This window comes from Numida meleagris, chromosome 1 (genome assembly GCF_002078875.1).
Source record: "Numida meleagris isolate 19003 breed g44 Domestic line chromosome 1, NumMel1.0, whole genome shotgun sequence".
In the NCBI taxonomy this organism is placed as follows: domain Eukaryota; kingdom Metazoa; phylum Chordata; class Aves; order Galliformes; family Numididae; genus Numida; species Numida meleagris.
In genome coordinates, this window is record NC_034409.1 from 173606657 (window position 1) to 173622602 (window position 15946).

The window sequence follows — 15946 nt, forward strand, 5'->3', positions numbered from 1 at the left end:
CCTAGACCGCATAACATAAAAGAACGTACATTGCAAGAAAGATCTGCTTTTCCTTTAAAGGCTAGTTTTCACAATGGGGAAAACTTCCAGACATAAACACAAATCACACATGTATTTTCTCATCAAATTATCAAGAAGTTCAAATTTGAGCAACACTTGATTTCTGTCACAATCAGCTTTGTGTTTTAATGAGTCTCACGGTCAGCATCTCAATAGTGGATGGTTTTAGTAGTATTTCGTTTCTATCTGTGGCTCTGCTGCAAGTTAGTAGGAGTTCCGTGAGTGATCGTCGAGCTGACCGAAGCTTGATGAGAAAAGAGGGAGTGTGTGGTGAGCAGTGAGTGCTCCAGCTCCTCAGGAGCAATGAGTAAGGCTGTGATGGAGATTTTGTGGCAGCCCCAAATGCAGGCTGACCGCAGCACGGAAAACAGCTGTGTGCTGGAACTGGGCTGCTGGGTGCTCGTGGCTGTACTGCGAGTCCATGTGTCCATCTGAAGGCATCTTCCAGGCTGATGGTAACAGGGTGGAGAGTGGGATGCAGGGATTGGGGCTGCTCAGGAGGCCTTTCTGTCAGTGTTTGTGGATAGTCTAAAATTAGCATGGAAATAACCACCACTCCTCTAAAAGTGCTACTTCATTAAAGTTGAGGCGGTGAACTTCACATGTTGGTTTTAAGGATTACTTGAACCTTATAATTTTAACAATTTTTTTAATTAAAAAAAAATTATGTGTAGAGAAGATCTGAAAAATGTGAATAAACTTTTTTCTGCATGTCCTTTGCTCCAAATACTCTTTTAGCAGTTAAATTGGCATTAGCAAGCATGAAGGATGGTGAGACACTGGAACAGGTTGCGCAGAGAGGCTATGGATGCCTCCTCCCTGGAGTTCAAGGCCAGGCTGGATGGGGCTTTGAGCATCCTGGTCTGGAGGGAGGTGTCCCTGCCTATAGCAGGGGGGTTGGAACTAGGTGATCTTAAAGGTCACTTCCAACCCAAAGCATTCTGTGATTCTATGATAAAACGTCATTAAACAAGCTCTCTTGCCACTTTAAAGCAGTTTTTGAGCTAATGCATCCTGCCCCTCTGTACATCTAATGGTACTTTTTACCTCTCCCATTCCCAGATCTTTTCATTTGTTTGTTTGTTTGAAGAGATGGAAAATCTAGAAATACCCTTTTATTTACACCATGAATCTTAATGAATACTACCAAAAAGAGCATGTTGTCTAAGGAAACATGCCTTTTATCTATAGCTTTTAATATGGATGCAGCTTTGTCTCTTTTCAAAAATACAATTCTTTAGACGTGTCAATGGGCAATCTGAGTACGTGAACCTCCACCAAAGAATACCTTTATCCTGTGGGGCTGGGAAACTCTTTCACTGATTTCTGTCAACAGCCACTTATAACCTGTTAAAGTGAAAGTACTTTTTATTTGTTTTTAATCAAATCAAATAAACACACTTTCTTTGATCTTTAAAGAAGCCCATTCTTGTTAACTCGCTTTATACTTTTATGTTTTGACATTCATTGTAAATCTAATTATTTGAAAAGTTATTTTGTTTTAAATTATTAAACCTTCTCTGAATTAAGATAAACAGGGGCATGTTTTGTTAAAGATTAAAAATAAATTTCACACGAAACTGCAAAACGTAGCAAAGATAATAACGCGTAGGCGTCAGAGTGTTCCAAAACAAGACTCTCTAGGGGCTCTTCTGAACGCACGGCTACGTTAAAGCCGTGTTCTGAAAAGGCTCAGGAAACCCCTGACTCTAACCCACCCTTTCCTGAAGCTGGTGAAAGTATTTAAAAAAAAAAAAAAAGTTGCTGTTACAGGGAAATAAAAAAACAAAGAATCTCCCATATTGCCAAAGCAGATGATTTTTTCCTGTTTGTTTACCAGCGAACTCTACAGCGCGCAGGATTTTCTTGAGTTAAAGCTTGCCCACTTCCATCATGCAAACGCAGGAAGTGGCCCTCTGCCTGACAAACGTTCATTGTTACCTGTCAGTGAAAAGGAAATTTACGTGTTACAGAATCTAGTGGGGAAAAATGGTACCAGCAATCCCTTGCATCATTATTTGATCCTTAAGTCAGAACTGATTTTAAAAGAAAGGATAGCGTATCTGGGGAGGTACTCCAGTCCCCGTTTTGGTAGATCAGGTAGGGGCTGCCTGTTGTTTTTTCAATCCAGGGTGGGTATTTGGGAAGAGACCCTCGTCGTCTTGAAGTGGCGACGTGTTCTGGAGCTTGTCAGTGCTTTTCAAAGCAGTCTTTCTTCTTCATTTGTAGTGATCGCTTGCTGAGACCGAGAAGCCCGGGCTGCCTCCTACCCGTGCTCGTGGTGCGGAGCCAGCAGCCAGCAGGGGCTGCTCGGGAGCCGCCCGGCGCCCCTCTCCCTGCCCGGCCTGCCCCTGCCCGGCTGCTGCGGGCATATGGTAAGTCGTTTTTCCCTTCGCTTGCAATGCTGTGAGAATGACGAAAATAACAGGGTCAAAAGTTAAAAAGCAACGTGGATGTAACAGCTGAACCTACACGGACGGTACCTGGGGAAATGCAGGTCGGCGTGTTTCTCTGTGAATTTCCATCGAGCTCTGCCATCTCCCTGCAACAATATTAATATTAAATAAATCCTTCACCCTGAGTACAGTGTTTAACCTCCCCAGTTTTCATGCTGTCGGGACCTCACTACTCCATAAACCCTCTCTGGTGCCGTCTCATGAGAACCCACAGAAAGACGTGTTTCTCTTCCCCTTGAGTCTGGAGAGATTTGCCTCCCAGAAACGTAACTGCCCTGCACATATAGGTGAGGCTAAGAGCACATTTCCTGTGAGTGTCTTCCTAAGGGAAACCTTGAACATAATTAATAGTAGTCACCGCTGAAAGAATTGAACGGAACATTACTTCCCATTCCTGCTACTGTGCAGGAAAAAAAATCCCCTAAGAGTTTGCTAAAATGCCTAGCAGCAAGAGGGGCGGCTGAGACTGCCCTGAGTCATAACCATGTCCAGTAGGCAGCAAGATAATCAGAAGTCACCCTGCTTTCCTGTCACAGCTGTAGACAATACATAAGCCACAAATCACCAAACTGAAAAGCTGGCATTTTATGTAGAGAGCAGACATTTTCAGTGAAAGTATATCTCTCTCTAAAAATAATATTTCTTTTCACCATAAGAAACTGTCAGCTGAAATTCTTCTCCATGTTCTTCTCCTGTCCTTTTAAAATCAAAAGAGAAGGGAAGCAAAGCATCTGATTCAACCACAGCATCCTTCTTAAGAGTGCTGTAATCAGTCACATACGTGGAATGGTAATGGCTGGCTTAGAAATAGTTAAGGCTCAAGTCTTCCATGGTAATTATGTATTGAGCATCTCAGGATGTGAGCCAACCTGCTTAGTTTTAGCCAGAAAAAAAGCAGACTTGGGTCTAGAGCCAATTTGGGCCAAGCTTAGGTCTGAATTTGATGACTCACTTCTAATAGAAAACTGCAGCTTGCTTGCATGTGCATAAACAGAAGTAGCAGCTTACAGTAAGCAACTTGTCTGTGGACCCTGGCACTTGTTGAGAGCTTTCCTGAATTTCCAAGGGTTCCGCATGGATGCAGTGGTCCCACGGATTCACTGAGTCAAGATGTGAGCAAAACAGAACCATTGTTTTGGTAACAGAGGAATTATTGAGGTGTTTCTTCAAGAAGAGCTTTTAGTAAATTCAAAGCTATTATATTTTAAATGGGAAGGTAGTTAATAAATCGTTTCTATGGAGAAAATGATGTATTCAGAATTCTATTTTTGTTCAATTTTCTGGAAAATACAATTATACATTTTCCATGATGATTTTATGCGTACTTCCTTAATGTGGGTCCACACGATGCAGTAGATAACTGATATAAATGTACTCACACAAAAGTTATTTAACCGTGTCATTACAGTTTTGTAGAGGGTTATTGTTTGTTTGTTTGTTTTTTAATATTAAACTAGAAGTAAAGAGAAAGGAAATGAGGTAGTACCATGAGGCAAATTTCATATTTTCAGTTCTAAAAGAAATTTGGAACTCTATTTTCATAAAGGAGGTTATGAATTGGGTTCATAGGAAACTTAGTAAAAAAAAAAAAAAAAAAAGATATTTTAAAGAATTAGATTTAAGCTGGAACACAGAAGATGCAAATGGACTGAGAAAACTTGTGTGGTTTCTCCTTCAGAAGGACTTTTAAAGTTTTAAAAGATTACCGGAAAAACAAACCCCAAGTCGTTTATTCAAAGGAGCAAACAGTCCTGAAAGGGTTTGGGAAATGTATACAGTGGACATTTCATGAGAGACTGTCATATCCTCCTCTGAGAGTAAATTTCTGTGGATACCTTTGTGGTGGAGGATCTGAGTGGGCAGATCAAAGTAATATATGGGCTCAAGGGAGATGCAGAGGGGGAAGGGAGGTTGACATAGGATCGCATTCGGATTCAAGGGCTCTTCTTGGCTCATTGAGTCCTGTCCATGGCTGCTCCAAAAAAGCCACGTTATGTAATTATTTCCTGATATCTTTATAAACTTCCATATTAAGTTAACTCGATCCTGTTCCTCTTCCTTCTTCCTTTACTGTTCTTGTTCTGGGAAGTTGTACTGGAACCTCATTGCTCTGGTCACAAAAACTTCTCTGGGCAGAAATCCTCTACTTCCAGCTTATACCTATCTGTTCTTGTGGCTACACTGGCTCTTAGCTTGCAAGGTTCTTTCTCCATGAAGAGGACATGAAGTCTCCAGGCTGATAACCCCAGTAACCCTTCCCAAAATGTGTTCCAATTTTATGTATCTTGCACGTGAGTACTCAGAGGTTTGCACCAAGGTTTTTTGTATGGTTATATCAGTGTCTACACAGGTGCATTAATGCAATTTTCCTTATACAGTTCAGGATCACATTTTCTGTTTTTCATATTTGTGTCACTAACGCTTCTTAGGCTAGTCTCAAACTTTCTCTTCACCTGAGATCTTTAACTGACAAGCTCCCAGTTTGCTGTGGAGATTCTTGTTCCTAACTTCTCATCGATGACCTTTCTCTGTTCTACTGCATTTCTATTGGTCTCATGTGTTCTTTGTGTGATTTCTTTGATGTTCCTCTGGTTTGTGACTTCCTGAATTTCTGGGCTACCATTAACTTTAATTAGCAGATTATACCTTTTGTGAAACCATTGGTCATGGAAATATTATACAAGTGTCCTAAAACTAGACCCTGAGGAACTCCAATATATCCTGATTCATCCTACTTCAAGGCAATTCAAATTGTTGACTATTTTTATCTAGAATACTCTTTCCTCCTCGTTCATAAATATCACTCCTAGGTGTACTAGTAGTCAATAGTTAGAACCAATAAATGTTTGTACAATTTTTTGCAAGATTGTTCTTTGAGTACTTGAGGATGATTATGTAGATGATTAAATTTTGCCCATTCAACTTTTAATTTCCTTCTGACATCTTGGAAATAGGCATTTCCAGTTCTATAGATTTCTTCAAATTTACTTGTCAGTCTTGCTACCATGTTCAACTTTCTCATTCTGCTTGAAAATTGATGCAGAATGCTCATTTTTGGGGCTGTGTTCTAGATAGAAGTTGGATCTACACCAGATCTCATGAACAACAGTATCTACATTAAAACTATGTTGTTGGTTTTTTTTTTTCCAGATCTGATTTTCCTTCTAATTTCCTACTAAATCTAACAGCAGTAAAATACTGCAGGTTTTAGCTTCTGTTTGAGAATTTCATGCTGACCATAAAGAAAAAATGAAAAAAAATAAATCCTTTGATGAAGAAAGGAAGGAAGAGTGTCTGGAGCCTTCTCCTCTGGGATTCTTGTGTCTAAAGAGCTTAAATAAGACTTATGCCCTAAAAGGTGTGCAATATTGTAGCTTCCCAGGGCGCAGGATTTACACAAGAGTTTTCTTTTTAAAGTCTTGAGATGACATGTAAATCTGCTCAGCATCCAAGAGAAACAACTATAGTTTTATTACATGCTGAGAATCAGCATTGAGATTGGGTGGCAAGATGTTTCAACTCCTCTTCCCCCTCGGTTCAGGAGAGATTTCGGAATATGTTCATGCATTATCTCATTTCACCCCATTTTTGTGAATGTAAGTCTAGAGCCCAGGCCTCACATGCAGATGCCATACAGAGATTATAACTACGCTGTTCCAGTGTTAGCCACAAGATTCTTAAACCAAAATATATCCTGCATGTTTCCAAAACTTCATGTATCAGCATTTGCCTGCTCTTCAAATAAAGGATTACAGATGTCAGATCTTTTGTAGCATTTTACTTCACTCGTATTTAGCTGTGCATGTTAATTGTTTCATTCCTTCCTTAAAGCAGTCCTGAGATCCAGCCCAAAACATGTCCCCTTGCACTTTCCCATTATGATTTTTGAAGACAGACTGAAAATTGCACAGTGTCTTTGAGATACACACCCAAACATCCCCTAATTGGAGATCACTGGTTTGTTTTGTTAATAATCTCAGATATCTTTTTACTACTCTGAAAATGAGAAGCTAGTGCATTAAGCTAATTTCTGTCTTAATGCCACATTTCCACACACTTTTTCTGGCAGTGTATTTTAAAGACTCATGAAGTTATTCATCCTTAGTTTCATAGCTAATGTGCTGTGAACTTTTGCTTTCTTTAGACTAATGAATCATACTATGGAAAAATCTCTTGTTGGTTGGTATCTTCATCTGCTCTACTTTCAGCTGCAACTCACACATGTTGTGGGGACCGATAACTTACGGAGTTAACTGCACTTTGCTATCACTGTGGTTTCCAGAAAAGCTGCCCCAGATTCCAGAAGCAGAAGAGAATTCCTCTGAATGAAGATTACAGAGATAAGGAGCATGAAACTATGTGTTCGTCTTTCATTCTTAGATACACTTATCTATTATTAACTACTGTCTGGCATATATGAACATAGTAAGAGGTGAACGTTAGTTGATAAGCAGGAGAAGAGTGGATTTTAGGATTATTTCTCTGTTCAAAGGATTTTGTGTCTGTCTTATCCCTACTCTTACCCTCTCCCCCACCTTTCCTAGCATTTTAAAACTGCAAGCCGCAAAATTATGGTAGGTAAAACATCGCAATACTAGTATTCATAGTACTTCTAAAATATTTTATTCATGTGGAAGATGATGGAGAAAGAAATTCAACTGAGTAAGTTTATTGAGAATTTAAATCCACAGCAGGAATCACAGAAGAGAACATAAGATTCTGACATTGCAAAATATGTTATTAAAATTTTGGACAGTATTTCCTGTTTTCCATCCAAATTATGTGAATGTAGCAGCTTTTCCTTGAAACTTTGGGAGTCCAAGGAATCAGTGTATGAGCACAGACTCATGGCATCTCATTGGGAAATCCCGCCTCATTATCAGGGACATCTCTTGGTCTCTTACTTTCTTTTTCTTTTTTTCTGAATTCAGAGCATTTTGCTTCCATATTCAGCCTTGTCTTTCCTCTTACCAGTAGTGAAATCCATATTACAGGTGTGTTTTACATGGCTTTTATCAGTGTCATGGTTTTATGATTTTCAGTTATTGGTACTCCACATCATAACATCATGTAGTGAATGTACCTGGTTCTCAGAAGAGAAGGACTACTACATTCTCCACGGCACTTTGCTCCTCTGTTACCAATTTCCAGCCGGAGGGAAAAGATAAAAGCTCTCAGTATAAAAACTTGCAGATCACGAGACCTCGTCTCTTTTTCCACCGTCTCTCGTCTTGGCAGCACCTCGCTCTCCAGCCGTCTTATCGTCGGTAGTAGAGTAAGGCCTACCTTGATTTTGGGACATTCTCTCTCTCTGTATTGGATTTATCAGCTTAAATTGTAATTATATTGAATTATAGTGTGTTGTTTTTCATTCCGATATCTTATTTAGTAAATTAGTTTGTTTCTCCTCAGATTGTTGCCGCTGTTCTTTGCTCTCAGGGCCATCTCCCTATGCTTTTCCCCTTTCCCCTTTTCCCGGGACGTGGGCCCGTGGGTCCCCCGTCCCCTTTGTCACGGAATCGGGCCTAACGCCCGTAAACCGTTGACAATCAGGCAGGAGAGAAGAAGAAGAGGAAAACAATAAAGACATAAAATAAAGCATTTGCTTCTTGTCATCTAGGTGAAGATTGTACAAAGACTCATTTATAACAGGCTATGAGCCTTAATTACAGAGTTTATAGGTAGGTGATGTTTAGTCCTCACATTGCAGCCTCTTCCTTCCTCACTAGGTCACTGTTCCTTGGAGCTCACAATGTGCTTGCGTTTTCCTAAAAAATCAGTGCATCTTCCTCTGCAGGAAGTGGCTTGTTCTTTTATAGCAAAGCCAATCTTTGTCCTTCTTTAAAGCCATATATCCTCTGCTGTCTAGGGACAACATCCCTGAACGCATCTGTCTAGACATACTAGAGCCTGTCATCCCTCTTCCTATGCTGCAAAATGGACTTTCCCTTAAAACTGCCTTTGTAGCAAACTTGTGTCCAAGAAGTACGATTCAGAACTGTGATTTTGATGGGTGTTTGTCCTCATGCTGTCACACAGTTCTCTTCATAAATATGCATGCAATATGAACTTTGATTTTTTACATGTAAGCCTGAATGGGTCACTTCTCGTTCGTTCTTTCCCATGCTATAAAACAAAACAAAAGAGAATGCATCATAGTATTTTTTGAGTAAGCTGGACCCTGACATTTCAAAAATAAAGGACAGCCTATTAGTTCCCTGTTGGTTATTTGTGGTCCACTGGTAGGGAATGTGGGGTGTCCTATAAATGTTATTTGATAAAAGCTGCGGCTAGGCACCCTGCTGTTTTTAAGGATCACGCTGAGACGAACTGCTGGTAGGATATGCAAGACAGCAGATTTGTTTATTCTTATTTCTCCGCTCACATCCCTGAGCACACATGGTTGCTGTTTTTGTTTTGACTAATTTTGACTTTTTTAAATGTGAGAAAAGTGGTTAAAATGATGTAATCCCCTTCTGAAGTTCGGACGCGTGTGAAAGAGTGGAAATGCTGACAGCTCTGGCTCGAGCTGTCCCGCAGGCTGAGCACTGCCCGGCCGTCTCAGCCCCCTTCACTTCATTGTTCCTGGACGCAGCCAGGAGGAAGCCAGGCAGCAGCGCAAGGAAGCACGCACGCTTCAAACATGCAGCTCCAGTGGATTCTGTTGGATACCCGAGGGGAATTGCCCACGACCTTGTATCAGAGCAGAATGTGATGTATTTGCTGCTCTTGTTTGCTTGGATCTACCGTATGACTTCCCCAGGACCCAATCAGTTGTGATTTTAATGTTTTTTTACTACATCCCGTCATTAAGATCTTCCAACAGTGACAACAGATTTTGATCATTTTGTCTCCTGGATTTTGCTTATTCTTATATGTACAGATTTTACTGCTTTCTTAAGCTGTAAGTTTCTCATTCAGGTTTTCTCTTTTACAGACAACACACAATTTTTCTCATAGCTGTTAGCAATTTGTCACAATTTCTTTGTGAAATATGCAGGCAATCTGATACTGGACAAGGATTGCACTGTGCTAGGTAGTGTGCAGAGAGAATGAAAAGACCATTTCTACTGTAACGTGTTTACAATCTGAGCATAAGAGAGAACTCAGGAGGTGAAGTTTGTTTACAAGCCCTACAGCCTTTGTCACAGATGAGTAAGTGACATGGATTTAAAATGCCTTAGGCACAGACTAGATATAGAGATGCATGCTTAAAGAATGCAAGTAATGCTGCAGAAGAACATGTGTACGTCCTCTTTAAGCTAGTTAGATTGTCAATCTAATAGGAATTGTGATTCTGGGAAGGGTGTCATAGTGGAACACATCAGGAGAGCTCAGCTGGGACTTTCTGGAAATGTGGTTAGGAAAACAGACTTGGCAGCAGGCAACAAGTTGGCAAACTCAGTTTGCTTTTGAGAGAACTCAATACTTACATCTCAGTGAAGTAGCTGGAGAAGATCAATTTTTTTGTTTACTGAACTCAGACTTGTGGCAGAGGTTCACTTTTGCTTCTGTGTTCTGTCACTTACTGTCCCATACGCCGAGAGGCAACGATCAAGTTGGGGTGGCTGGAAAGCGCAGGCAGACAGACTACTGGTTTTAACAAAGGGTGCAGTCTCTAGTACATGTATGAAAGAAGCTTTGTCTCATTCTGTGGTGATCTTGGCATTCTAATCCTTCAGTGCACATTGAAGAGTGCAAGGGGTTTGCACTGTACAAAGAACTAGCAAAGATCTCTTCAGCATATGTAGCAGTCAGTGTATTTGTCTCAGGACAATTCCAAAGGTATTTTTCCCAACCATCATTCGGATTTAGCTCAAGTTTAATTTGAAGCACTTGTTTTTCGTCCAGAAGTTTATTTCTTGGAAGTCATTGGGGCCAGTTTTGTGATTGTAATAACTATGGTTTTGTGTTTCTTTTTTTTTTTTTTTTTTTTTTTTTAATGCAGAGATTATCATGTGTTTTTGTAATGTAGTATATCTGTTCCACTTCTGATTCCATTCTGAATAATGCTGCATCTGGATGCTTCTGGCATGAGGCAGAAGTTTTACATCACAACTTCCTGGGTGAGATTTTTCTAAGCAAATGCAGATGTCTACATGATAGACGTCTATCCTGGAGCTAAACCTCCTTGCTTTACTGCCAGTGATGCTCTTATGACACATTTTGTCTTACACTAAGATGTGTGACTCAAAACTTGAGGAAACATATTCTCTCCTTTGCTCTGCTGGATTCCACTTTTGAACTTAATTTTAGTATTATCTGTGGGACTCACAAAATATCTAAGTATTAATGGATTTATCGTGTTACTTAATAAGTCAGCAGCTGATTTACAGTGGGATTAAGTTATTTAACACAGAAGAGCTTATATTAAATCCTGGAAATGAAAAACAACCTCTGTGTTTTCAACCTGGCAGGCTAGACAGAACATCTTTCCCTTCTTCTCAAATTTTTGAAGCTATATATAGGAACTTTATCTCTGTACGTAGTGCAGCTGTATTTACTTCTTGATTCTGATTTGGAAATAATTCAAACACATGCTTAAATACCACTGTAATTTAACTGGATTTCATTGTGTGGCTTAGGTGCTTCCCTGTATTGTGCTCCTGTCACGATCTTGTAAATTACACAATAATTTAGGCTGTAAAGGGTCTTGGGACATTATCTGGTCTAAAGACCTTCTCCCATCAGCTTTGAAATTCCACCATGTTGCTCAGAGCCTTGAGTATCTCTGAAGATGGGGAGTCTATAGGAACCTGTTCTCCTACTTGAGTGCCTTACCAAGAAGATTTTTCCCTTATATCTGCCAAGATCTTCCCAGGCTGCTACTCGCCTCTGCAAGAAGTATCTGTTTTCTATAAGCACCTGTTGATTACAGTTATATAATTATAGTGGTAGAGAGCAATCAGACCCATCCTTAGCCTTCTGTTTTGCAAGCTGAAAGAGTCCAGTTTTCTCACCCTCTCTTCCTATGTCACGTACTCCAATCCCTTAAAAATGTTGGTAGCTGTTCTGCTGGTGCTGGTCTTGCTGTAGTTTGGTTGTGTCTTTGGACTGAAGATCCCCTGTCTGGACACAGTAATTCAGATTTATCTCATAAATACTGAACAGAGGGAGAAAATTCCTTCGCTCAATCTATAGGCTATGCTCCTACTAATGCAGTACATGGTTATCATTCACTGCTGCAGGGGAATATTGTGCAGAGCAGTCAATGCAGCCAAGTACACAAATATCACAAGCACTGTGCAGATTCTGCTTTTATTTATAACCACGTGAAATCGCTTCTGTTTGTTGCCCAAGAGCTGTTTCCCTGCTATGGGTGAGAAGTCCAGATTAAGAGAATCCCCCAAATACGGCACATGCTACCTGTCTTTGGACTTAGCTTCCGAACCCTTATTGGTTTCAAAACCATATTAGGTAATCTATTCTGTTTTGTCAATGCTATGTGATGTGTTATTTTAATGTATGTTTTCCAGGAGTCCTAGGTGAAGAATGAATTGTTCTCAGTGCAAATCTGTCTTGCCCTTGTAAGGTAACAGCACTCCTGACAGATGCTGAATGCTTTGAGAAAGGGTTGTACTTGGTGAAATTGTGGCAAATTCAAGTAATCCAGAAAAAAATAACTTTTGTTGTACTTCATTTTACATTTGGTGTTTCACACCAAGAGAAGATGTGTTTTCATAACACGGTTTCTATTTTGAGCAATACAGCTTACATTTTTCAGACTGAAGGTGCTTAGTAAAAGACCAAATCATGAAACCAATTGGAAACTTTGCTACTGGTCTCTTTTTAGTTTTTTTTGCAGCTGCTGGGTATTTGCTTCATCCTCTCTGAATTTTAAAGCTAGAGAAATATAAAGAGAAAAGGGAATGAAATTGCTCAGTCAGAATCTATCAATCAGAAAAGAACTTCATGTGCTGGAGTGACACAAGTGCTACTGTACCTCAGTACGTTTCTACCACTTACTGTTGTTTCGACCTCTCACTATGGTTTTCATCACTTATGTACAGATCTCTCTTTCTCGTATTACTTGACAGACGCGTAATGCTCTTGTAGATGTTTAGTATTTGACTTTTTTCAAACACACGTCCATTTTTGGGTGATGGGTTTAGCTATTGTTCATAGCCTTTTGTGGCCCCTGACTGACGTTTCCTATTGTATAAACAGCTAACCAACCTTATTTTATTAGGTGTGAATGCTTTTTCACGCTCTGACTGGCAAACACTAATCTCTAAACTTCAGTAGCATGTGGGAATTTATTGCCTGTTAATTGTGCCCGAGGGCATAATGACTTCTAAAATGAAATAACAATCATTATGTCTCCTTCTACATGTGTATGTACATATATGTATTTATTACTGCAATGCCTTTGTTGTAGGATATATCTAGTTTGCATTATCACACTTTTGGAGTGCAGCCATGTAAAATTATACTGATTTTTTTCAAACAAATTGGAGTTTTGAATATTAATACAAGTAAGAAATACAAAGATATCTGGTTGCTGTGCTTCAGTCCACAAGTGTTTGCCTTAAAATAGCTTTACTTGTTGTTGTTCTAATTGTCCTAATGACAGCGTAAGTGCCAGATTGTGGGGATGTTACATGATGTCACTCTTAATTCACAATCATTTTAAAGCTTTGTACATTCTGCTGCTTCTGTAAGGGCTTGCTTGGCATTATATGATATCCTCTTGGTATTTTTTATGTTCTGTGTCAACTGAACACATCTTAATGTGTGACTCGGTGATAGCACACTGAGTTTTCTCTTCACATTTCAATGCATTTGCCTTATATGTCACAAATGCTGGATATATTGCGGGATCTTATTCAGCCACCCACTCTTCCTTGAACAGCCTTTTTCTCAGAAACAAGGAATTAGCCAAGATTCCTTTTACTTATGTTTAAACATATTGCTAAATTTGACAACAAAGTAATGCAAGGTTTCATTATCAGTTTAGGGCCAATTTAATTTCTATTCTCTTTATTTTCTAAGCTAATGTGCATCCTTGTAAGATGTACCAGTTGTAAAACTATGAAGGGATTGGAAGAATGATACCATAGTCTATATGCTGAACATTTTGGTCAGGGACTTCTGATGTCAGTTTCTACAGAATAAAATTAATGCATTGCTTACACATTTTGGAATCCCAATGTGATTCCCTTAAAACTCCTGAGGAAATGACTCCATAACTGTGAGTGATTAGATACAATATAGAGAGTGTGTGTGTGATTGAAAGGGGAAGCAGTGTCCTTGATTGCACAGTTTTATTCTTTTTGGACCTCATTCCCAAGCATCTAAAAATATGCTGTGCTGATCCCTTTTATTCTGAGGCTATATCCTACCTCTTACTTCAGCCACCACTTCCTTTTGGCTTACCTTCTTGGGAGTTCTGACCCTGCGAGATATACTCTGTAAAACTGCTTCAGCCATAGATGTCTAAAACCAGACAACCAAGTGGGCAACTGTGTCCTGTTATTCCAAAGGTTGCAGAACATTTGTACCTCCCATTAACTTAATTTAACAATGTCAATTCTTAGCACCTTTCGAACTAAGGAAGTGTGTTTTCAAGCTAAGACAAGAACCGTGGTATGAACTTTTCAGCCTGTGTCACTCTTAGAAGTCTTTGTCACAAGATAGGAGTGTGCAAGCAGAAAAAGTAAAATAAAATTCTATATTAAACCTTAAGGTCAGGCTACTAAGTATCTTTGTTTTCCGTTTGGAGAATAAACATTTCAGTGGTAAACTAGTCTTCCTACCTATATTTCGCAGTACTGCTCCAGTAGGTTTCACATGGGCGGGTTTCAGTGAGTAAAGGAAAGCAAGGAGAGGCTCACTAGAGGTCTTCCAGAGTGTTTATAGAGATGCCACACAGTTTTGTATACATTAAAGAGCATACAGAAAGGCAAAAGTGAAATAGTCAGAAATAATCAGACAGACCTATGGTAAGATACGTTATCCAGAGGAAGGGGAGCAGAGAATGAAGCCACACAGAATAATACATAATAATGGTTGTGGTGACAGCAAAAATGGTAAGCAGGGCATACTGTGAGTTCTTAAGAATATTTTTCCCATTTTCCCCTCCCAAACATGCATTTTACATCTAATTGGAATTTTTCCACTATCCCTTTAGACCAGCAATACATAACCAAAGACAAAAGAGCTTCAGGAGGGTTAGAAGAATGTCGGGCTTTTGCAGCCATGTTACAGGAGAGAATATTGCATCTCACCTGTGATGTGGCATCAGTGTGTACTGTGTACCAGACAGCGCTCACTGGGGAAAAAAAACCTGCATTCACCTGATAAACTCATGCTCTCCATTTCCAGTCTAATCGTATTTTGGTTTGATTTGTTTTATTTTGTTGTCTGAAAGTCTAAGATGAAGAATGTACTGCTTTTGCTAGCAGGATTGGGAAGGGCAATTCTACAGTCACTGTGTGGGCTGGCGTGGAGGAGGTTTTATTCTTCTGCTCAAGTTTCTTCCTCATTAGCTCAACATTTCCTGACACCAGCATCTCTGTGTTTTACAGTCAGGGACTGCCCTTCCCCATATTGCAGTCTTGCCTCCTGACATTACTGTCATCTCTGTCTTCCCTGCTGCTGCTCCTCAAGAAGTTATGAAGAAACCACAGCATTTACAGATTGTCAAAGAGGATTTTGTTGCCTAATGTTCTAGGCAGTTTACATGACAGTCTCCAAAAGTCTTGAATTTCAGAATGTGGTACTTTCTGAAGATCAGATCCACTTCTAGTTGGACACTCATAGTTATGAGTTTCCAACACCATCAGTAGTTCTCTTGTGGAAATTCTGGCTCTAATGGGTGCGTCTATTCCCTCACCACATCAACACTGTGTCATGGACACACTGTTTGCCAAGGTATCACTTCTCTCTCCATTCTCATAGTATCCTTCTCGAGGTTCAAGTATGATTATGATATGGACCGTAATCTCTGTGTTAGTGATGTTTTCTCTCTCTTGTGAGAGGCAAATCACATGCTGATTTGAGTCCAGCCTTCTTCCTTTCTTTCCTTTTGAAGCATATGAAACTTAATAATGACATTGTTCACCTTTAGAAGATGTTTTCAGATCTATTTCTCTAACATTTCTTATATCTGACAGCAAGTTTAGGGTATTTGTTTCTTTCCTGAATGAACTATTTGATATAGAACACTTTGATCACTGTCAAGATCCTGAAGCATCCTGAAGCCCATTATTTAATGACGGTATCCTTCTCTATAAATACATTTTTCTTGTATGAAGAATCTTGCAGCTCCTCCACTGAAGTCCATAGACTTGAAGGAAAATCCACTTGTGATTTATGACTTTAATTAATATTTAATTAATTAGGGATTAAAAGAGGGAGAGGGGGAGATAGCATAAATGAAGTGAAGAGAGGAGAGGAGAGGAGAGGAGAGGAGAGGAGAGGAGAGGAGA

The 15946-nt window shown here is 39.7% G+C and overlaps 1 long non-coding RNA gene across 3 annotated transcripts in view; it reads left to right on the forward strand.

Annotated features, from left to right (window-relative positions):
- Positions 1–15946, forward strand: part of LOC110388897 — a 28215-nt gene that overhangs the window by 1285 nt on the left and 10984 nt on the right. For all 3 annotated transcript variants that reach the window (XR_002433019.1, XR_002433018.1, XR_002433017.1), the window contains exon 2: positions 2290–2435. This is a non-coding gene — a long non-coding RNA (uncharacterized LOC110388897). The remainder of the gene's footprint in view (positions 1–2289; positions 2436–15946) is intronic.